At 38.3% G+C, this 20,310-nt stretch overlaps 1 pseudogene; it reads left to right on the top strand.

The window, feature by feature from the left end:
• The first annotated feature begins 14,713 nt into the window (after positions 1-14,713).
• Positions 14,714-15,688, top strand: LOC130872726 (olfactory receptor 143-like; annotated as a pseudogene).
• Positions 15,689-20,310: the final 4,622 nt, after the last annotated feature.

Raw genomic sequence — 20,310 nt, forward strand, 5'->3', positions numbered from 1 at the left:
ATCGTGAAGGGTGATGCTTCTCTGATTTCCATCTCTGCTTCCTTATCCTTTGTGTATTGTTTCTTAGTTGTCATTATGCTGTAATTGTTATCATTAGCTTAGATAGTAATTCATTGATGGGCATATAAACTAAGTATATGTCTTGGATGGATGTTAAAATAATAGTTAGTGAATGCCTGCTGTTTACAGAAGCACAGATATATTAATTATCTGAATGGCTTAGATTTAGGGGAAGGGCAAAGCCTTCCCTGAGTCAAGCTCATAGAAAAGGCAAAGACTTGCCCTGTTCCTCTATGGAAACCTGCTACTGATAGACTAGCTAAACCTGTTTCTTTGTTCAAATGGTGATGTGAATAAGAATTGCCCTTATAGACTTGCATGCATATATTTGAATGCATCGTCCTCAATTGGGTGAAACTATCTGTGAAGGATTAGGAGGTATGGCTTTGCTGGAATAGGTAGGTCACTAAGTGTTCAGAAGCCCATTTCATATCCAGTTTCTTTCTGCCTTCTATTTGAGGAAAAAAATATTAGGTCTCAGCTACTGTTCCAGAACCATGACTGCCCTGCCTCAGCCATATTGCCCATCATAATAATCATGTACTCCAACCCTCTGGAGCCATAAGTCCAATTAACTCTTCCCTAAGTTAGCTTTGTAATGGTGTGTCTTTACAGCAATATGGTATAACTAAGACTACTCCATTTGGGATCAACCTACCCCTGGACCCAGCAATACCACTCTTGGGAATATACCCAAGAGATGCCCTATCATACAACAAAAGTATATGCTCAACTATGTTCATAGCAGCATTGTTTGTAATAGCCAGAACCTGGAAACAACCTAGATGCCCTTCAATGGAAGAATGGATGAAGAAAGTATGGAATATATACATATTGGAGTACTACTCAGCAGTAAGAAACAATGACTTCTTGAATTTTGCATGCAAATGGATGGAAATAGAAAACACTATCCTGAGTAAGGTAAGCCAGACCCAAAAAGAGGAACATGGGATGTACTCACTCATATTTGGTTTCTAGCCATAAATAAAGGACATTGAGCCTATAATTCGTGATCCTAGAGAAACTAAATAAGAAGGTGAACCAAAAGAAAAACATATAGGCATCCTCCTCAATATTAACCTTCATCAGACAATGAAAGGAGACAGAGGCAGAGACCCACATTGGAGCACCGGACAGAAATATCAAGGTCATCTGTTCCTACTGGAGATTTCTCAGGTGGTCTTTCTTGATCAAACCTGATTTTTTCTTAATTCAGAATGAATATACAGCCTCTCATTTCTTGTGGGAACAAAAGCAAATATTCTTCTTCAAAGTAACATATATTTTGACTTCAATTTTTAAGTCAAGGTATTTTCAAAAAACCTATCTTGGATTAATTCAGCAGCATCTATAAACAAATATCTTTTAGCAGCTGTTGCTCCTTCCTCAGCATTCAATCCATTCAAAGAGAACATAATAACATAAAGTATCCAGACTCTCTGTGTATTCTTCATCTTTATGTGGCTTTATTTTAACTTCTATTTCTTTTAAGTTTTTTGCTTTTTGAGACAGGGTTTCTCTGTGTATGTTTGGCTATCCTGGAATTCACTCTGTAGACCAGGTTGTCCTTGAACCCACAGAAATATGCCTGCCTCTGCTTCTGGGTGTTGGGATTAAAGGTGTGTGCCACCACACCCTACTACTCTCTTTTTTATTTTGTGACTTTAACCTTTAGCCTGCATACATTTTTAACACGCTTTAAAGAGGTTTTCTTTACCTTTGACTCTCTCTTTACTGTATATTTCTCTTTTTCTGACCACGTGAGTCTTTAATTTGCTAAGTGATGTGGCTAAGGTTAAAGCCATGGATTTATCAGCTGAATCCAGCCCATTTTTTAGCTTTCTGATATTCCACCCTCATGGAAGAGGTAATGGCTGTAGCCATGTTTATTGCCATAACTCTATGGCATTTCAAGGTCCTTGCCAGCAAGCAAGCTACAGCAGTCTGCTCATAAACCACATTCAAATGCTCTGTAGCTGGACCGCCTGCCTGAAAGAGTTAGAGTTTGTGCTGGCAGGACAGCCCAGAAAGCTGGCATTTTAAAATGGCCCAGCCTTTTTCCTAAAATGGCTGAAAATCAAAAAGCATGAGGTCAGCTTTTCATCAACAACATTTAAGTATTTTGTGGCAGGGCCTCTAAAAATAGCTGTAAGGTTTTGCAGCTAAAGGTGAGTCTCTTTAATGAGGCACATTTGCCTCTAGCAAACAGAGCCCACCTGAGAAAATGTTGCTATCAATAAGCTTTGTTTAATTCTATTCTTTTTGTCTAGAATTACTCCCCAAACTCTCTCAGGCTTTATGTGGATGCAGTTGTCCTAATGGGTGCCATTTATTGTCTGAGTTTCTGTCCTGCCCAGTTCCTGCAATCATTAAGCAACAAAGAAATTACACAGAAGTCTATAATAGTTATAAACTGATTTTCCCATTAGCTCAGGCTTCTTACTAACTCGTATAACTCATATTAGCCCATTATTCTTTTCTATGTTATACAACATGGCTTGGTACCTTATTCAATGAGGCAGCCACATCTTATTTCTTCTATTCCTGGGTCATGACTGCAGAATCTGCTTCCATCTTCCCAGAATTCTTCTGTTCTTAAAGACTCAACTCTACTTCCTGTCTGGTTTTTCCCACCTATACTTCCTGCCTGGCTACTGGTCAAACATCATTTTATTAACATATAATTGACAGGGTACAAATAATGGTCTCACAACAGACTTGTGTATGCAAAGTAATGTTTCTACTACTGGACCATATCTTAGACCCTCTCTTATGAGCAATATTATATAGACATATATACAAATATGGATATGTAAATAAAATTAGAACTTTGGTATATAGTTTCATTATTAAGAAACAAAATCCAAATTTAATCTCATATATTCTTTTCTTATTCTTTTTTAATTAAAATTTCCACCTGCTCCCCGTTTCCCATTTCCCTCCCCTCCTCACAAATATTGCCCCATCCCCCCACTCCCCCCCTCTATCCCCACTCCTCTTCTCCTCCCCCCACACCATTCCCCCTCCCTCTGGATACTGAAGAGCAGTCCAAATACTCTGCCCTGTGGGAAGACGAAGGTCTTCTATCTACGTCCAGGAAGGTGAGCGTCTAAACAGGCTAAGCTCCCACAAAGCCAGTTCATGTATTAGGCTCGAAACCTAGTGCCATTGTCCTTGACTTCTCATCAGCCTTTATTGTCCGCCATGCTCAGAGAGTCCAGTTTCAACCCATGCTTATTCAGTCCCAGACCAGCTGGCCTTGGTGGGCTCCCAATAAATCAGTTCCACTGTCACAGTGGGTGGGTGCATCCCTCGTGGTCCTGATTTCCTTGCTCATGTTCTCCCTCCTTCTGCTCCTCATTTGGGCCTTAAGAGCTCAGACCGTTGCTCCAAATTGAGTCTCTGTCTCTACCTCGATCCATCGCTAGATGAAGGTTCTAAGGTGATATGTAAGATATTCATCAGTATAAGATAGGATCATTTCAGGTTCCCTCTCCTCAGTTGCCCAAGGTACCAGCTGGGGACATCTCCCTGGACACCTGCGAACCCCTCTAGAGTCAAGTCTCTTGCCAACCCTAAGATGACTCCCTTAGTTAGGATATATACTTCGCTGCTCCCGTATCCTCCCTTCCTATATCCCAACCATCCCAATCCCCCGAGCTCCTCCCATCCTCCCCTTCTCATGTTTCTCATCCAATTTCTCCTTTACCCCATGCCACCTCACCAGCAAGTTCCCAGTTTTTGCCCTGCAATCTTGTCTACTTCCCCTCTCCAGGTGGATGACTATACGATTTTCTTTGGGTTCACTTTCTTATTTAGCTTTTCTAGGATCACAAATTATATGCTCAATGTCCTTTATTTATGGCTAGAAACCGATTATGAGTGAGTACATCCCATGTTCCTCTTTTTGGGTCTGGGATACCTCACTCAGGATAGTGTTTTCTATTTCCATCCATTTGCACGCAAAATTCGAGAAGTCATTGTTTTTTTACCGCTGAGTAGTACTCTAATATGTATATATTCCACACTTTCTTCATCCATTCCTCCATTGAAGGGCATCTAGGTTGTTTCCAGGTTCTGGCTATTACAAACAATGATGCTATGAACATAGTTGAACAGATACTTTTGTCATTTGATGGGGCATCTCTTGGGTATATTCCCAATAGTGGTATTACTGGATCTTGGGGTAGGTTGATCCCAAATTTCCTGAGAAATCGCCACACTGAATTCCAAAGTGGTTGCACAAGTTTGCAATCCCACCAGCAATGAATGAGTGTGCCCCTTTCTCCACAACCTCTCCAGCAAAGGCTATCATTGGTGTTTTTGATTTTAGCCATTCTGACAGGTGTAAGATGGTATCTCAAAGTTGTTTTAATTTGCATTTCCCTTATCGCTAAGGAGGTTGAGCATGACCTTAAGTGTCTTTTGGTCATTTGAATTTCTTCTGTTGAGAATTCTCTGTTCAGTTCAGTGCCCCATTTTTTTATTGGGTTAATTAGCATTTTAAAGTCTAGTTTCTTGAGTTCTTTATATATTTTGGAGATCAGACCTTTGTCTGTTGCAGGGTTGGTGAAGATCTTCTCCCAGTCAGTGGGTTGCCTTTTTGTCTTAGTGACAGTGTCCTTTGCTTTACAGAAGCTACTCAGTTTCAGGAGGTCCCATTTATTCAATGATGTCCTTAATGTCTGTGCTGCTAGGGATAAATGTAGGAAGTGATCTCCTGTACCCATATGTTGTAGAGTACTTCCCACTTTTTCTTCTATCAGGATCAGTGTGTTCAGACTAATATTGAGGTCTTTAATCCATTTGGACTTGAGTTTTGTGCATGGTGATAGATATGGATCTATTTTCATTCTTCTACATGTTGACAACCAGTTCTGCCAGCACCATTTGTTGAAGATGCTCTCTTTTTTCCATTGAATACTTTTAGCTCCTTTATCAAAAATTAGGTGTTCATATGTTTGTGGGTTAAAATCAGGGTCTTCTACTCGGTTCCATTGATCGACTTCTCTGTTTTTATGCCAATACTAAGCTGTTTTCAATACTGAAGCTCTGTAATAGAGTTTGAAGTCAGGGATGGTAATGCCTCCAGACGATCCTTTATTATATAAGATTGTTTTGGCTATCCTGGGTTTTTTGTTTCTCCATATAAAGTTGATTATTGTCCTCTCAAGATCTGTGAAGAATTTTGATGGGATTTTAATGGGGATTGCATTGAATCTATAAATTGCCCTTGGTAGAATTGCCATTTTTACTATGTTAATCCTCCCAATCCAAGAGCAAGGGAGATCCTTCCATTTTCTGGTATCCTCCTCAATTTCTTTCTTCATAGACTTAAAGTTCTTGTCAAATAGATCCTTCACTTCCTTGGTTAGAGTTACCCCTAGATATTTTATGCTATTTGTGGCTATCATGAAGGGTGATGCTCCTCTGATTTCCATCTCTGCCTCCTTATCCTTTGTTTATAGGAGGGCAACTGATTTTTTGGAATTGATCTTGTATCCTGTAACGCTACTAAAGGTGTTTATCAGCTGAAGGAGTTCTTTGCTGGAGTTTTTGGGGTCACTTATATACACTATCATATCGTCTGCAAATAATGAAAGATTAACTTCTTCCTTTCCAATTTGAATCCCTTTGATCCCCTTATGTTGTGTTATTGCTATTGCTAGAATTTCAATCACTATATTAAAGAAGTATGGAGAGAGTGGACAGCCTTGTCGTGTTCCTGATTTTAGTGGAATAGCTTTGAGTTTCTCTCCATTTAATTTGATGTTAGCTGACGGCTTGCTATAAATAGCTTTTATTATACTTAGGTACGACCCTTGTATTCCTAATCTCTCTAAGACCTTTATCATAAAGGGATGTTGAATTTTGTCAAATGCTTTTTCAGCATCTAATGAAATGATCATATGGTTTTTTTCTTTCAGTTTATTTATATGATGGATTACATTGATAGATTTTCGTATGTTGAACCAGCCCTGCATCTCTGGGATGAAGCCTACTTGATCATAATGGATAATTTTTCTAATGTGTTCTTGGATTCGGTTTGCCAGTATTTTATTGAGTATTTTTGCGTCGATGTTCATGAGTGAGATTGGCCTGTAGTTCTCTTTCTTGGTTGGGTCTTTGTGTGGTTTTGGTATCAGAGTAACTGCAGCTTCATAAAAGGAATTTGGCAATGACTTCTCTGTTTCTATATTGTGACATACATTAAGGAGTATAGGTATTAGGTCTTCTTGGAAGTTCTGGTAGAATTCTGCATTGTAGCCGTCTGGACCTGGGCTTTTTTTGGTGGGGAGGTTTTTTATAACTTCTAATTCTTCGCGACTAACAGGTCTATTTAGTTTGTTCACCTGGTCCTGGTTTAACTTTGGTATATGGTACTTATCTAAAAAAGTGTCCATTTCTTTTACATTTTCCAATTTTGTGGCATACAGGTTTTTGTAGTAAGATCTAATGATTCTCTGAATTTCCTCTGTGTCTGTGGTTATGTCTCCCTTTTCGTTTCTGATTTTGTTAATTTGCGTATTCTCTCTCCGCCGTTTGATTAGTTTGGATAGTTGTTCATCAATCTTATTGATTTTCTCCAAGAACCAGCTTTTTGTTTCATTGATTCTTTGGATTGTTTTCTGTGTTTCTATTTTGTTGATTTCAGCCCTCAATTTGATTATTTCCAGTCTATTTCTCCTAGGTGAGTCTGCTTCTTTTTTTTTCTAAAGCTTTCAGGTGGCCTATTAAGTCTCCAATGTGTGCTTTCTCTGTTTTCTTTAAGTGGGCACTTAATGCTATGAACTTTCCTCTTAGCACTGCTTTCATAGAATCTCATATATTCTTGAGAGCCCATTCCTCTTCCCTCAACCTTCTTTTGTAGTTTTCATCTATGAACTATGTAGTTACTGATGCAAATGCTAGGATTTGTAGAAAATTACAAAAAATGACAAGTTTATATGTCTCTGGAGTTTACTCTTGCTGAGTTGTGCAGGGATTAATGAGTAGAATTCTAAAGGGAACAACGCAACACTGCTCAGGGAACTAGGTATTCCTTGTGGAAAATTGTGCAATAAACAGGACTTTGAATCTCAAAGAGAGAGAGTGTTTATATCCATACTATATGGTGTAAACACCAGTTCTGTTTTTTTTTTTTTTTCATTAAGCAACTCACTCAGCCTCAGAGATGGCATCAAGGACAGAATAATTTTCTATGCTTCTCTGATGGCTGTTCTTGGTTTTCAACTTGATTATAAGTAGAGCAAACTATAATCCAGAAATGGAGAGCACACTTGTGTTACAGATCTTGAGGCAGGAAGCTATGTGCCTTTAATCTAGATATTGAGGCTGGCAGGTATGCCTTTAATCTGGGCCTGTAGAAGGACAATGAAATAAAGAAGGGTTTGATTTTCGCATTTTTGTCTTAACCTCAACAGTTCATCCATTCCTTTTTTGGGATCGCAGCAGACTAGTTGAGACACCCAGCCTTGTCTGCCTTAGCAGGTACTAGATTCTTATATTTTCCATTTATAACTAACATTGTTGGACTGCAGCCTGTAAGTCATTTCAATAAAGTTTTACAATATGAGTACTGTGAGTCTAGAGAACCCTAATGAATACAATGTCTATTATATTTTCCTAGAATATATGTATGAGTCTCACTTGAAAGAAATGATGTATTGTATGAACATATGAGATTGTTATTTTTCTGTGTAAATAAAAAGTATTTTAAAGAGAAATTCTTAAATTGAAATCATGTCATATCCTTGTCATAAATATTTTAGGAGGTCAGAGCTAATTTTGTATTGATAGCTAGCATATCTCTTCATGTCTTAGGATATTGAAGTGGGACCAGGGTGGTTCAAGAGCAGTGACATATTCAGGTAAACATGGGTTAGCATTTCATCAATCGTCTTTATCTTAATAACACCTCTAAAAACTCTAAGCACTGTAAATCATAGGTTCAGAAGACAGTGATGGTTTGTATTCTTTCCATTTCTAATCTTTGATGAAAACTAGAGAGATAGGAGAAAATGGTAATTTAGAGACTTTAGGAGCTGTGTCAGTGTTTAATCAGAGTAGATTTTTTTCAAGACCAGGAAAAGAATAAATAGGGATTTATTTATTTATTTATTTATTTATTTATTTATTTTTTTATTGAAAAAAAAATTTCCGCCTCCTCACCGCCTCCCATTTCCCTCCCCCTCCTCCTGCCCCTCTCCCCCTCCCCCCACTCCTCTTCTCCTCCCTCTGCAGTCCCAGGAGCAGTCAGGGTTCCCTGCCCTGTGGAAAGTCCAAGGTCCTCCCCCCTCCATCCAGATCTAGGAAGGTGAATATCCAAACTGTGTAGGCTCCCACAAAGCCAGAACCTGAAGTAGGATCAAAACCCCATGCCATTGTTCTTGGCCTCTCGTCAGCTCTCATTGTCCGCCATGTTCAGAGAGTCTGGTCTTATCCCATGCTTTTTCAGTCACAGTCCAGCTGGCCTTGGTGAGCTCCCAATAGATCGGCCCCACTGTCTCAGTGGGTGGGTGCACCCCTCGTGGTCCTGAGTTCGTTGTACATGTTCTCCCTCTTTCTGCTCCTCATTAGGACCTTGGGAGCTCAGTCCGGTGCTCCAGTGTGTGTCTCTGTCTCTATCTCCATCCATTGCTAGATGAAGGTTCTATGGTGATATGCAAGATATTCATCAGTATGGCTATAGAATAGGTTCACTTCAGGTTCCATATCCTCAGGTGCCCAAGGAACTAACTGGGGACATTGCCCTGGGCATCGGGTAGCCACTCCAAGTTCAAGTCTCTTGCCAACCCTTAGGTGGCTCCCTTAACTAAGATATGAGTTTCCCTGCTCCCCTATCCAACCTTCCTATATCCCCAATCATCCCGTTTCCCCAAGTTCCCCTCATCCTCTCCTTCACACTTTTCTCTCTCCATCTCCCCTTACCCCCATCCCACCCTACCCCCAAGATTCCAATTTTTTGCCCGGCAATCTTGTCTATTTCCCATAGCCAGGAGGATAACTATATGTTTTTCCTTGGGTTTGCCCCCTTGTTTAGCTTCTTTAGGACCACAAATTATAGACTCAGTGGCTCCCTATCCATGGCTAGAAACCAATTATGAGTGAGTACATCCCATGATCTTCTTTTTGGGTCTGGGTTACCTCACTCAGGATAGTATTTTCTATTTCCATCCATTTGCATGCAAAATTCGAGAAGTCATTGTTTTTTTACTGCAGAGTAGTACTCTAATATGTATATATTCCACACATTCTTCATCCATTCTTCCATTGAGGGACACCTAGGATGCTTCCAGGTTCTGGCTATTACAAATAATGCTTCTGTGAACATAGTTGAACAAATGCTTTTGTCATATGATAAGGGATCTCTTGGGTATATTCCCAAGAGTGGTATTACTGGGTCCAGGGGTAGGTTGATCCCAATTTTTCTGAGAAACCGCCACACTGATTTCCAAAGTGGTTGCACAAGTTTGCAGTCCCACCAGCAATGGATAAGGGTACCCCTTTCTCCACAACCTCTCCAGCAAAGGCTATCCTTGGTGTTTTTGATTTTAGCCATTCTGACAGGTGTAAGATGATATCTCAAAGTTGTTTTGATTTGCATTTCTCTGATCGCTAAGGAGGTTGAGCATGACCTTAAGTATCTTTTGGCCATTCGAACTTCTTCTGTTGAGAATTCTCTGTTCAGTTCAGTGCCCCATTTTTTAATTGGGTTAATTATCATTTTAAGGTCTAGTTTCTTGAGTTCTTTATATATTTTGGAGATCAGACCTTTGTCTGTTGCAGGGTTGGTGAAGATCTTCTCCCAGTCAGTAGGGTGCCTTTTTGTCTTAGTGACAGTGTCCTTTGCTTTACAGAAGCTTCTCAGTTTCAGGAGGTCCCATTTATTCAATGTTTCCCTTAATGTCTGTGCTGCTGGGGTTATACATAGGAAGCGATCTCCTGTGCCCATATGTTGTAGGGTACTTCCCATTTTCTCTTCTATCAGGTTGAGTGTGTGCAGATTGATATTGAGGTCTTTGATCCATTTGGACTTGAGTTTTGTGCATGGTGATAGATATAGGTCTATTTTCATTCTTCTACAGGTTGACATCCAGTTGTGCCAGCACCATTTGTTGAAGATGCTTTCTTTCTTCCATTGTACACTTTTAGCTCCTTTATCGAAAATGAGGTGTTCATAGGTTTGTGGGTTAAAATCCGGGTCTTCTATATGATTCCATTGGTCGACTTCTCTGTTTTTATGCCAGTACCACGCTGTTTTCATTACTGTAGCTCTGTAATAGAGTTTGAAGTCAGGGATGGTAATGCCTCCAGAAGTTCCTTTGTTATATAAGATTGTTTTGGCTATCCTGGGTTTTTTGTTTTTCCATATAAAGTTGATTATTGTCCTCTCAAGATCTGTGAAGAATTTTGATGGGACCTTGATGGGGATTGCATTGAATCTATAGATTGCCTTTGGTAGAATTGCCATTTTTACTATGTTGATCCTCCCAATTCAAGAGCAAGGGAGAGCCTTCCATTTTCTGGTATCCTCTTCAATTTCTTTCTTCAAAGACTTAAAGTTCTTGTCAAATAGATCTTTCACTTCCTTGGTTAGAGTTACCCCAAGATATTTTACGGTGTTTGTGGCTATCGTGAAAGGTGATGATTCTCTTATTTCCCTCTCTGTTTCCATATCCTTTGTGTATAAGAGGGCGACTGATTTTTTGGAGTTGATCTTGTATCCTGTCACATTACTAAAGGTATTTATCAGCTGTAGAAGTTCTTTGGTGGAGTTTTTGGGGTCGCTTAAGTACACTATCATATCATCTGCAAATAACGCAAGTTTAACTTCTTCCTTTCCAAATCGATCCCCTTGATCCCCTTATGTTGTCTTATTGCTATTGCTAAGACTTCAAGAACTATATTGAAGAGGTATGGGGAGAGTGGACAGCCTTGGCATGTTCCTGATTTTAGTGGGATGGCTTTAAGTTTCTCTCCATTTAATTTGATGTTAGCTGTCGGCTTGCTGTAAATAGCTTTAATTATATTTAGGTATGACCCTTGTATCCCTAATCTCTCCAAGACTTTTATCATAAAGGGATGTTGAATTTTGTCAAATGCTTTTTCAGCATCTAATGAAACTATCATATGTTTTTTTCTTTCAATTTATTTATATGATGGATTACATTGATAGATTTGCATATGTTAAACCAGTCCTGCATCTCTGGGATGAAACCTACTTGATCATAATGGATAATTTTTCTAATGTGTTCTTGGATTCGGTTTGCCAGTATTTTGTTGAGGATTTTTGCGTCGATGTTCATGAGTGAGATTGGTCTGTAATTCTCTTTCTTGGTTGAGTCTTTGTGTGGTTTTGGTATCAGAGTTACTGTAGCTTCATAAAAGGAATTTGGCAATGACTCTTCTGTTTCTATATTGTGAAATACATTTAGGAGTATAGGTATTAGGTCTTCTTTGAAGTTCTGGTAGAATTCCGCATTGAAACCATCTGGTCCTGGACTTTTTTTGGAAGGGAGGTTTTTGATAACAGCTTCTAATTCTTTGCGACTCACAGGTCTATTTAGGTTGTTTACCTGGTCCTGGTTTAACTTTGGTATATGGTATTCATCTAAAAAAGTATCCATTTCTTTTACATTTTCCAGTTTTGTGGCATACAGGCTTTTGTAGTAAGATCTAATGATTCTCTGAATTTCCTCTATGTCTGTGGTTATGTCCCCCTTTTAATTTCTGATTTTATTAATTTGCAAATTCTCTCTCTGCCGTTTGATTAGTTTGGATAGGGGTTTATCAGTCTTGTGGATTTTCTCCAGGAACCAGCTTTTTGATTCATTGATTCTTTCAATTGTTTTCTGTGTTTCTATTTTGTTGATTTCAGCCCTTAGTTTGATTATTTCCAGTCTTCTACCCCTTCTAGGTGAGTCTGCTTCTTTTTTTTCTAAAGCTTTCAGGTGGGCTGTTAAGTCTCCAATGTGTGCTTTCTCTGTTTTCTTTAAGTGGGCACTTAGTGCTATGAACTTTCCTCTCAGGACTGCTTTCATAGTGTCCCATAGGTTTGAGTATGTTGTTTCTTTATTTTCATTGAATTCATGGAAGACTTTAATTTCTTTCTTTATTTCTTCCTTAATCCAGGTATGGTTCAGTAGTTGACTGTTCAGTTTCCATGAGTTTGTAGGCTTTCTGGGGGTAGCATTGTTGTTGAATTCTAGCTTTAATCCATGGTGATCTGATAAGATACAGATGGTTACAGATATTTTTTTGTAACTCTGGATGTTTGCTTTGTTACCAAGTATGTGGTCAATTTTTGAGAAGGTTCCATGGGCTGCAGAGAAGAAGGTATATTCTTTCCTATTTGGGTGGAATATTCTATAGATGTCTGTTAAGTCCATTTGATTCATTACCTCCATTAATTCTCTTATTTCTCTGTTAGGTTTCTGTCTAATTGACATGTCCATTGGTGAGAGAGGAGTGTTAAAGTCTCCTACTATTAATGTGTGGGGTTTGATTGCTGCCTTGAGTTTTAGCAATGTTTCTTTTACGTACGTGGGTGCTTTTATATTAGGGGCATAGATATTCAGGATTGAGACTTCATCCTGATGAATTGTTCCTGTTATGAGTAGAAAATGTCCCTCTCCATCTCTTCTGAATGATTTAAGTTTGAAGTCAACTTTGTTAGAAATTAGTATGGCCACACCTGCTTGTTTCTTAGGTCCATTTACTTGATAAGCCTTATCCCAACCCTTTACTCTGAGTAGGTGTCTGTCTTTGTGGTTGAGGTGTGTTTCTTGTAAACAGCAGAATGTTGGATCCTGTTTTCGTATCCAATCTCTTAGTCTGTGCCTTTTTATAGGTGAGTTGAGTCCATTGACATTAAGTGATATTAATGATCAGTGATTGTTAACTCCGGTCATTTTTTAGTAGTAAATTTTGTGTGTTTCCCTTCTTCGAGTTGCGCTGGTGAAGGGTCTCTAGTTGTCTGAGATATTGTGGTCATTGCTGGACTCCTTGGTTAGTGATTTTCCTTCTATTACTTTCAGTAAGGCTGGATTTGTGGCTACGTATTGTTTAAATTTGTTTTTATCCATGAAAATTTTGTTTTCTCTATTTATAGTGAATGAAAGTTTGGCTGGGTATAGTAGTCTGGGCTTGCTCTTAGTTTCTGCAGTACATCTATCCAGGACCTTCTGGCTTTCATGGTTTCCATAGAGAAGTCAGGTGTAAGTCTGATAGGTTTACCTTTATAAGTAACTTGGCCTTTTTCCTTTGCAGCTCTTAATATTCTTTCTTTGTTCTGTATGCTTTGTGTTTTGATAATTATATGGCGAGGGGATGTTATTTTTTTGATCCAGCCTATTCGGTGTTCTGTGTGCTTCTTGAACCTTCGTAGGTATATCTTTCTTTAGGTTGGGAAAGTTTTCTTCTATAATTTTATTAAATATATTTTCTGGATCGTTGAGCTGCGCTTCTTTCCCTTCTTCTACTCCTATTATTCTTAGGTTTGGTCTTTTTATTGTGTCCCATATTTCCTGAATGTTTTGTGATGAGAGTTTGTTGGCCTTGCTGTTTTCTTTGATCAGCATGTTTATTTTCTCTATGGTATCTTCAGAATCTGAGATTCTCTCTTCTATCTCTTGTATTCTGTTGGTTATGCTTGTTTCTGTAGACGCTATTCGTTTACCTAGATTTTCCATGTCCAGCCAGCCTTCTGTTTGTGTTTTCTTCTTTGCCTCCATTTCAGTTTTCAAGACTTGAACTGTTTCCATTATCTGTTTGATTGTTTTTCCTTGGTTTCCTAGGGTATCATTCACTGATTTACTCAGTTCTTCGAACTTTCTGTTGTACTTCTCATCCATTTCTATAAGGGCATTTTTTACATGCTGTTTAGGGCGTCAATCACTTTCATAAAGTCAATTTTTTCTACTTCTTCATGATTAAGGTGTTCATGTTCTCCTGTTGTGAGGTCGCTGGGTTCTGGTGGTTTCATATTATTTTTCAGATTTTTGGGTGAATTCTTGCATTGGTGCCTGCCCATCTCTTCCTCCGAATGCTCTCCTATGGATCTTCTTTTACAGGATCAGGTCTCCTTGCCTACTGTTGTACCTTCCCAGTGATGGTACTCCCCAGTGATGGTTCTCCTGTTGTTCCAGTGATGGCTCTCCTGGTGACATTATCAGATCTCCATGCCCAATGATGGCTCTCCTGGTGCCAAGATTAGCTCTCCGTGCCCAATGATGGTTCTCCTGGTGCTGAGATCAGATCTCCATGCTGGTTGGGTAGTTGGTAAACAAAGCGCCTACCTTGCTTGGTGCAGGTAGGCCAGTGAAACAAAGGAACTCCTGCCCGCCTGTTTACCCTGAGGATTCGCCCCCAGCGCCCAGACAGGCTGAGCTAGGTGGTGTTATGTGCCCAAAGAAGGAAGGGGGCAGAAGGAAGAAACGTTCTGGATGCAAGCTGGGTGGGGTAGGAAGAGAGAGGCAGTCTGCAGGGAGTAGAGTCTCTGCAGGGAGCCAAATAGGGATTTCTTAAGAATGGGAAGTAATGCTTTGTTCAGTGGCTTTAAATAACCATGAACTTGTAATAACTGGCTCTAGTTGTCTTTTTGGACTCTAAAAACAGTTCCTTGCCAATGTGAAGATTTACTTCTGTTTTTATAGAGCTGCTGATGACATAAATGGCTATGGAGAATGACTCTACAGTGACCGAATTCATTCTCACAGGACTGACAAAACAACCTGAGCTCCAGCTACCCCTCTTCATCCTCTTTCTGGTGAACTATGTCATCACAATTTTGGAAAACTTGAGTTTAATGAGTCTCATTTTCCTGAATTCAAACCTGCAGAATCCCATGTACTTTTTTCTCTTTAATTTGTCCTTTATTGACTTATGTTATTCCTTTGTCTTTACTCCCAAAACACTAATGAGTTTTGTTTCAGAGAAGAACACCATCTCCTTTAGAGGATGCATGACTCAGCTATTTTTCTTCTGCTTTTTTGCCAACTCTGAGTGCTATGTGTTGACAGCCATGGCCTATGATCGCTATGCAGCCATCTGTCAACCACTTTTGTACATGGTCATCATGTCTCATAGGATATGTTCCCTGATGATGCTTGCTTCATACTTGATGGGGTTTGCTGGTGCCATTGTCCACACAGGATTTATGATCAGGCTACACTTTTGTAATTCTAACATCATCAACCACTATCTGTGTGATATCTTCCCCCTTCTGCAACTCTCCTGCAGCAGCACCTATGCCAATGAGCTTGTGAGTTCTGTTGTTGTCAGCACAGTAGTCATTGCATCTAGTGTTATCATTTTAATGTCCTATGCTTTGATTCTTTTTAATATCACTCAGTTGTCATCAGGTAAAGGTTTGTATAAAGCCATGAACACCTGTAGTTCTCACATAATCACTGTGGCCTTATTCTATGGATTTGGTATGCTTACACATATCAAAACATCATCTGATGAGTCTGAAGATCAGGGGAAAATTCTCAGTGTATTTTGTACATTTTTGCTGCCATTATTGAACCCTTTTATATACAGTCTCAGGAATAAGGATGTGAAGCTTGCTCTAAGGAGAACTCTGAGGAGATTCACAGTGAGTCAATCACCTGAGCTGTCATAGTCCATGTCTCCAATTTGGGTCTTTGTCTCCAGTTTATTTTCTTATCACCTTCTTTTCAATATTCTCTTTCCTTCTCTTCATCTTTCTTTCTATATTTTCCTAAGTCTTTCTCTTCCTTTTGCTCTATAAAAATTCTTGATATTCTTATCTAGCAATAAGAAAATATTTTTGATCTAGGGCCTTGTACTGAATGTGGAAACAACACATCTTTGTACAAGCTAGAGACACAAGATGACATATTTTGAATCTTGAGACATATCTACCAACTATGTATCTATATACTTCTACAACCAAGGAAAGCCAGGAAGTTGAATGTTAATAAGTTTAATTGTGTTATTCTTTTCAGAGAGAAATTTGTAGTGTTCTTCCTATTTCAGCTCTTTAAAAATACTTGAGAATTGCACATAATTTCAGAATGGATGACAAAAGCTGTGGCCACGGTAAAATTGTCAAAGGTTTTAGTATTAGTTATTGCCTTTCAAGATTTTCCTTATTTTGAATTTTGTAACTCATCATTACAAAATGACATTATGTGTTTTCTTGGAGAAATGATTAACCATTTTTATAACCATTAAAGCTTAATTTATGCTAATTTTGTATTCATACTTCTTAAATATCACTAGCAATGACTGATTTTTTTGTAAAAGGATGTTTTGTCATAAATACAATGGAATTTGTCCTTTTTTCCGATCTATTGATATTCATTACTTTTAGTAACCACACAATAATAATACATAGTGTCTAAAGTCATTATTCTCTTTGTTATATAGCAAGGATGATGCTTTCAAAGAAATGTCTATTTACTTCTTTAAAAGAAACCTTAGATGAAATTATAGCCTAATGATAGAGTGCTAGTATATGCTCCTGTTTGATTCTTAACACACATGTACATACATATAACTACATTTAATGTATATATCATGAACATATGTTCATATACATGTATTTATGGCACAAATATCAAACAACTGTAATTTTTATTTAAATGTGTTAATCTAGTTTTTTCTTTTGCTTATTTCTAGGAATGCCTCCCCACAACTAATGGCAAACCAAACAAATAACTAATCTTCCTGAATGTCAATGTAATGTGTAATATTCTTAAATATAGTGTTACTATAATTCTTTTCTGTTCTATGGATTTGACTTGTTTTAGGTTATATAGTTAGTAACACAGATCCTAAATTTTAACTCACCATGCATCAAATGAACAAACAGAATGAAGGAAAGAAAGAGAATTGTTAAATGACAGAGAGAGCTAGAGAGTCATTCAGGATGAGTCTGAAAGAGGGTGCATACCTGGTGACCACATGGACAGCCTGATACCTCTGCCTTGGCAGAGATTGAGTGTGTTATCATGACCCAACAGTTTCCAGTTTCACGACAAGGTATTGTTTGGGACCTGAAAACTGACACTGGTTAAAAATCACATCATAAGAACAGTGGCTTGGAAGACATGAAGCTGTGAGCAAAAATGGCAGAGCCCTGGGCTCAGTGGCAAGCAAGACTGACTCTTTACAGATTTTGTGATTCTGTGTTGTAGTGGATCATTCCCTCAGATAACACAACCTTAGCAATTGTCAATGCCATCCAGTTGATGAATTGCTTATATCATTGTTTCCCCACATGATGCTTAGAGACAGCCTTTTAAGACTTTTTCTTTTGCATGGCTTTGACTTTGGGTTGGAGTTCAACTGTATCGATGTATTAAGACATGTAAGCAGCTACCAACAGTTGCTTAAAGTAGATTGCTAAAAAGCAGGAGTGAGAAAAAATACTCCAAAGAGATAATTAAGCCTCAAGCTGATCTATAAACAACAACAAGAGCAGCCATAATCATTTTAATAGTTGTCCTTAGAGTAGATCATGGATATCAGAGAAGTTCAAAGCCAGACAACAGACTGAAAGTGGGAACAATGTCTTCTATTGGTTTCTGTTTTTGAAGGTTATCTTTAGAAATGATGGATTGTTTGTCAGAATAAATGACAGGATGCTTAACCATGAAATCAAAAAAGCTTATGCATCATAAGAATACATTTTTTTCACTAGAGAGTAAATTTTACAATTTAGTGCATATGTCACTTCATCTCTTCATAGAACTAAATGGAACATCATAATTTTCAAATAAAAGAAACAGTATGCAAGAAGTAAATATTTCCAGAAAGAATTAGGTAAGAACAATTCTGCTGACTCACACAAAGCATAACTGAATAATAAAATGTGATATGACATATACCTATTGTATAATATTGGTAGACACCTGAGGTATATATTAGTGGTGTTTTTGTTATGAAATTAATTCTGCTTTGTTTTGTAAATTTTCTGTAGACTCAATTGAGAAACAATAAAAAACTGCTGCAGTCTGATTCTTAACAACTGGTATTTGTACTGTCTAACTTCAATTTATTTTGGAGAATTATGCCACCGACCACCTCAGCCGGGTATGTGGTCTTGTGGGACGTGGTTTCTTGAAGACTAGGTGGTTAAGGATTCGGTGGTTACAAACAGAAACAAACACAGAGGAAGTTTGAATCTGAGTGTATTTTGCAGCTCTCAAACAAGGGTTTTTATAGAAGAAGAACAGGTATTGCACTCTTAAAAGATGTGCTCAGTGAAGCAGTTACAAAGAACAGTTATCATAATCATTTGGCACAGGAAAGCATAAAATCAATCAGGTTTTACATTTCCTGAACAGTTTGTTCAAAGAATCAATTATGACGAAAACAGATAACATCTTAGTTACTAAACAGTGAGTTCGAAGAATTAATTATGACACTAAACAAGTACAAAAAAAATCACTTATAGTTAATGAATGACTCTTAGGTCCTGATCAAGTTCATAAATTTTCATGTGTAATCCTTAACTATCATCTAGTTTTTGTTTTATTAAAAATCCTCGAAGTTGAGTTTAAAACTACTTAAGCAATGCTTTCTATTCCTCAGTGTCAAAGCCAACCTCACCTACACATGCACAGCCATACAAATTCATATGTTGTTGAATATATTTTTGTAATTATGTAAATGATTGTGAAGCAAAGCATTGAATCTCTTAGAAAAGAGGGTGGTGGCGGCGCACGCCTTTAATCCCAGCACTCGGGAGGCAGAGGCGGGCGGATCTCTGTGTGTTCGAGGCCAGCCTGATCTACAAGAGCTAGTTCTGGGACCGGCACCAAAGCTACGGAGAAACCCTGTCTCGAAAAACCAAAAAAAAAAAAAAAAAAAAAAAAAAAAAAAAGAAAAGAGGTCATGGCCAGTAATCCCAGTTCAAGGGGATGGCTTATTCTCCGCCAAGGCTATCAGGAACATCTTGTAAATATTAAAAAGAAGTAGAAGCAGACAAACTGCCATGAGAAGTACGGCTCAATAATTTCTCTCTGGCTAGAGAGTTCCACAACCGGTTCCAGGAGATCTCCTCCCTTTGGAGTCTAAAGCCTCAGTCTATGGAACTTGTCACACAGAATCTACTGCGGTTGGTGTGGCAGAACTACATGCTTTGTTGCTAAATTTGGATTTCTAAATAATTATCACACAGTGTGTCCTCAGTAGTGGTGGTGTGTGTATGTCTCATGAATGGTTAATATAATCTGCATTTACTTCGAAACTGTGTTCTACTGTGAGGAGGTTAGTGGAAATCACTGAATCCCAGTGACCGTGGCTTTTTAAAGAATACTTGGAGTCTATCGCACATACTGGCTTTCGGGGATCCTGTTTCCTTTGGATGTATACCTTGCTCAACCTGGATGTAGTGGGGAGGGCCTTGGACTTTCCACAGGGCAGGGTGCCTTAGCCTCTCTTAAGATTGGAGGTGGGCGAGGTGAGGGTGTGTGGAGGGAGTGGGAGGGGAGTAAGATGAGGGGAGGATGTGGGATTTGGATTGGTATTTTTTAAAGGAATATAATAATAATAATAAATACTTGGAATTAGCTGATTAATGGTGGCACACACCTTTAATCCCAATACTTGGGAGGCAGAGGCAGGCGGATCTCTGTGAGTTCAATTCCAGCCTTGTCTACAAAAGCTAGTTCCAGGACAGGCTACAGAGAAACCCTGTCTTGGAAAAAAAATAAGACAAACAAACAAACAAAGAATACTTGAAATTAGATATATTTATGCACTAACTCTTAACTTTTGACCTTCTGATATTGATTTGGAGAGTTGTGACCTATGATCTTGGAAATTAATTCCATATTGTAATGATCTTCCTGCACATTACTCATTTGAAAGTTGTTTTATTTCCTAATTTAAATTATATTTAAATTTCGTGAAAAAATTATGTAAATAAACAAAGATTCCAATGTTAGTTTACATAAATCATCATGGCCTTTGCAATCTGAAAAATGGTCTACTTTGCCTATCAGAGCTATCTTTCCTCCCTCTTTAGGTACTGTGAAATTTCAAAGTGAGTAGCACAGAAAGTCTACAAAAGTAAACCTCAAGCACTTTTTCTTATTTATATGATGTTTAAATTATTCTAGTAGTCTTTTTCTGCCTTTTCTGCCTTTCTAAATGGTCTTTATAAAATGGTTGACAATAATATCAAGTAAAGAACCAGGTAAATTTAAATTTTTCAAAAAAAAGTTTTAAATAAGAGAGAAATAATGCCACTTTTGTTTTTCCCTGGAATTA

This window comes from Chionomys nivalis, chromosome 4 (genome assembly GCF_950005125.1).
Source record: "Chionomys nivalis chromosome 4, mChiNiv1.1, whole genome shotgun sequence".
NCBI classification, from domain to species: domain Eukaryota; kingdom Metazoa; phylum Chordata; class Mammalia; order Rodentia; family Cricetidae; genus Chionomys; species Chionomys nivalis.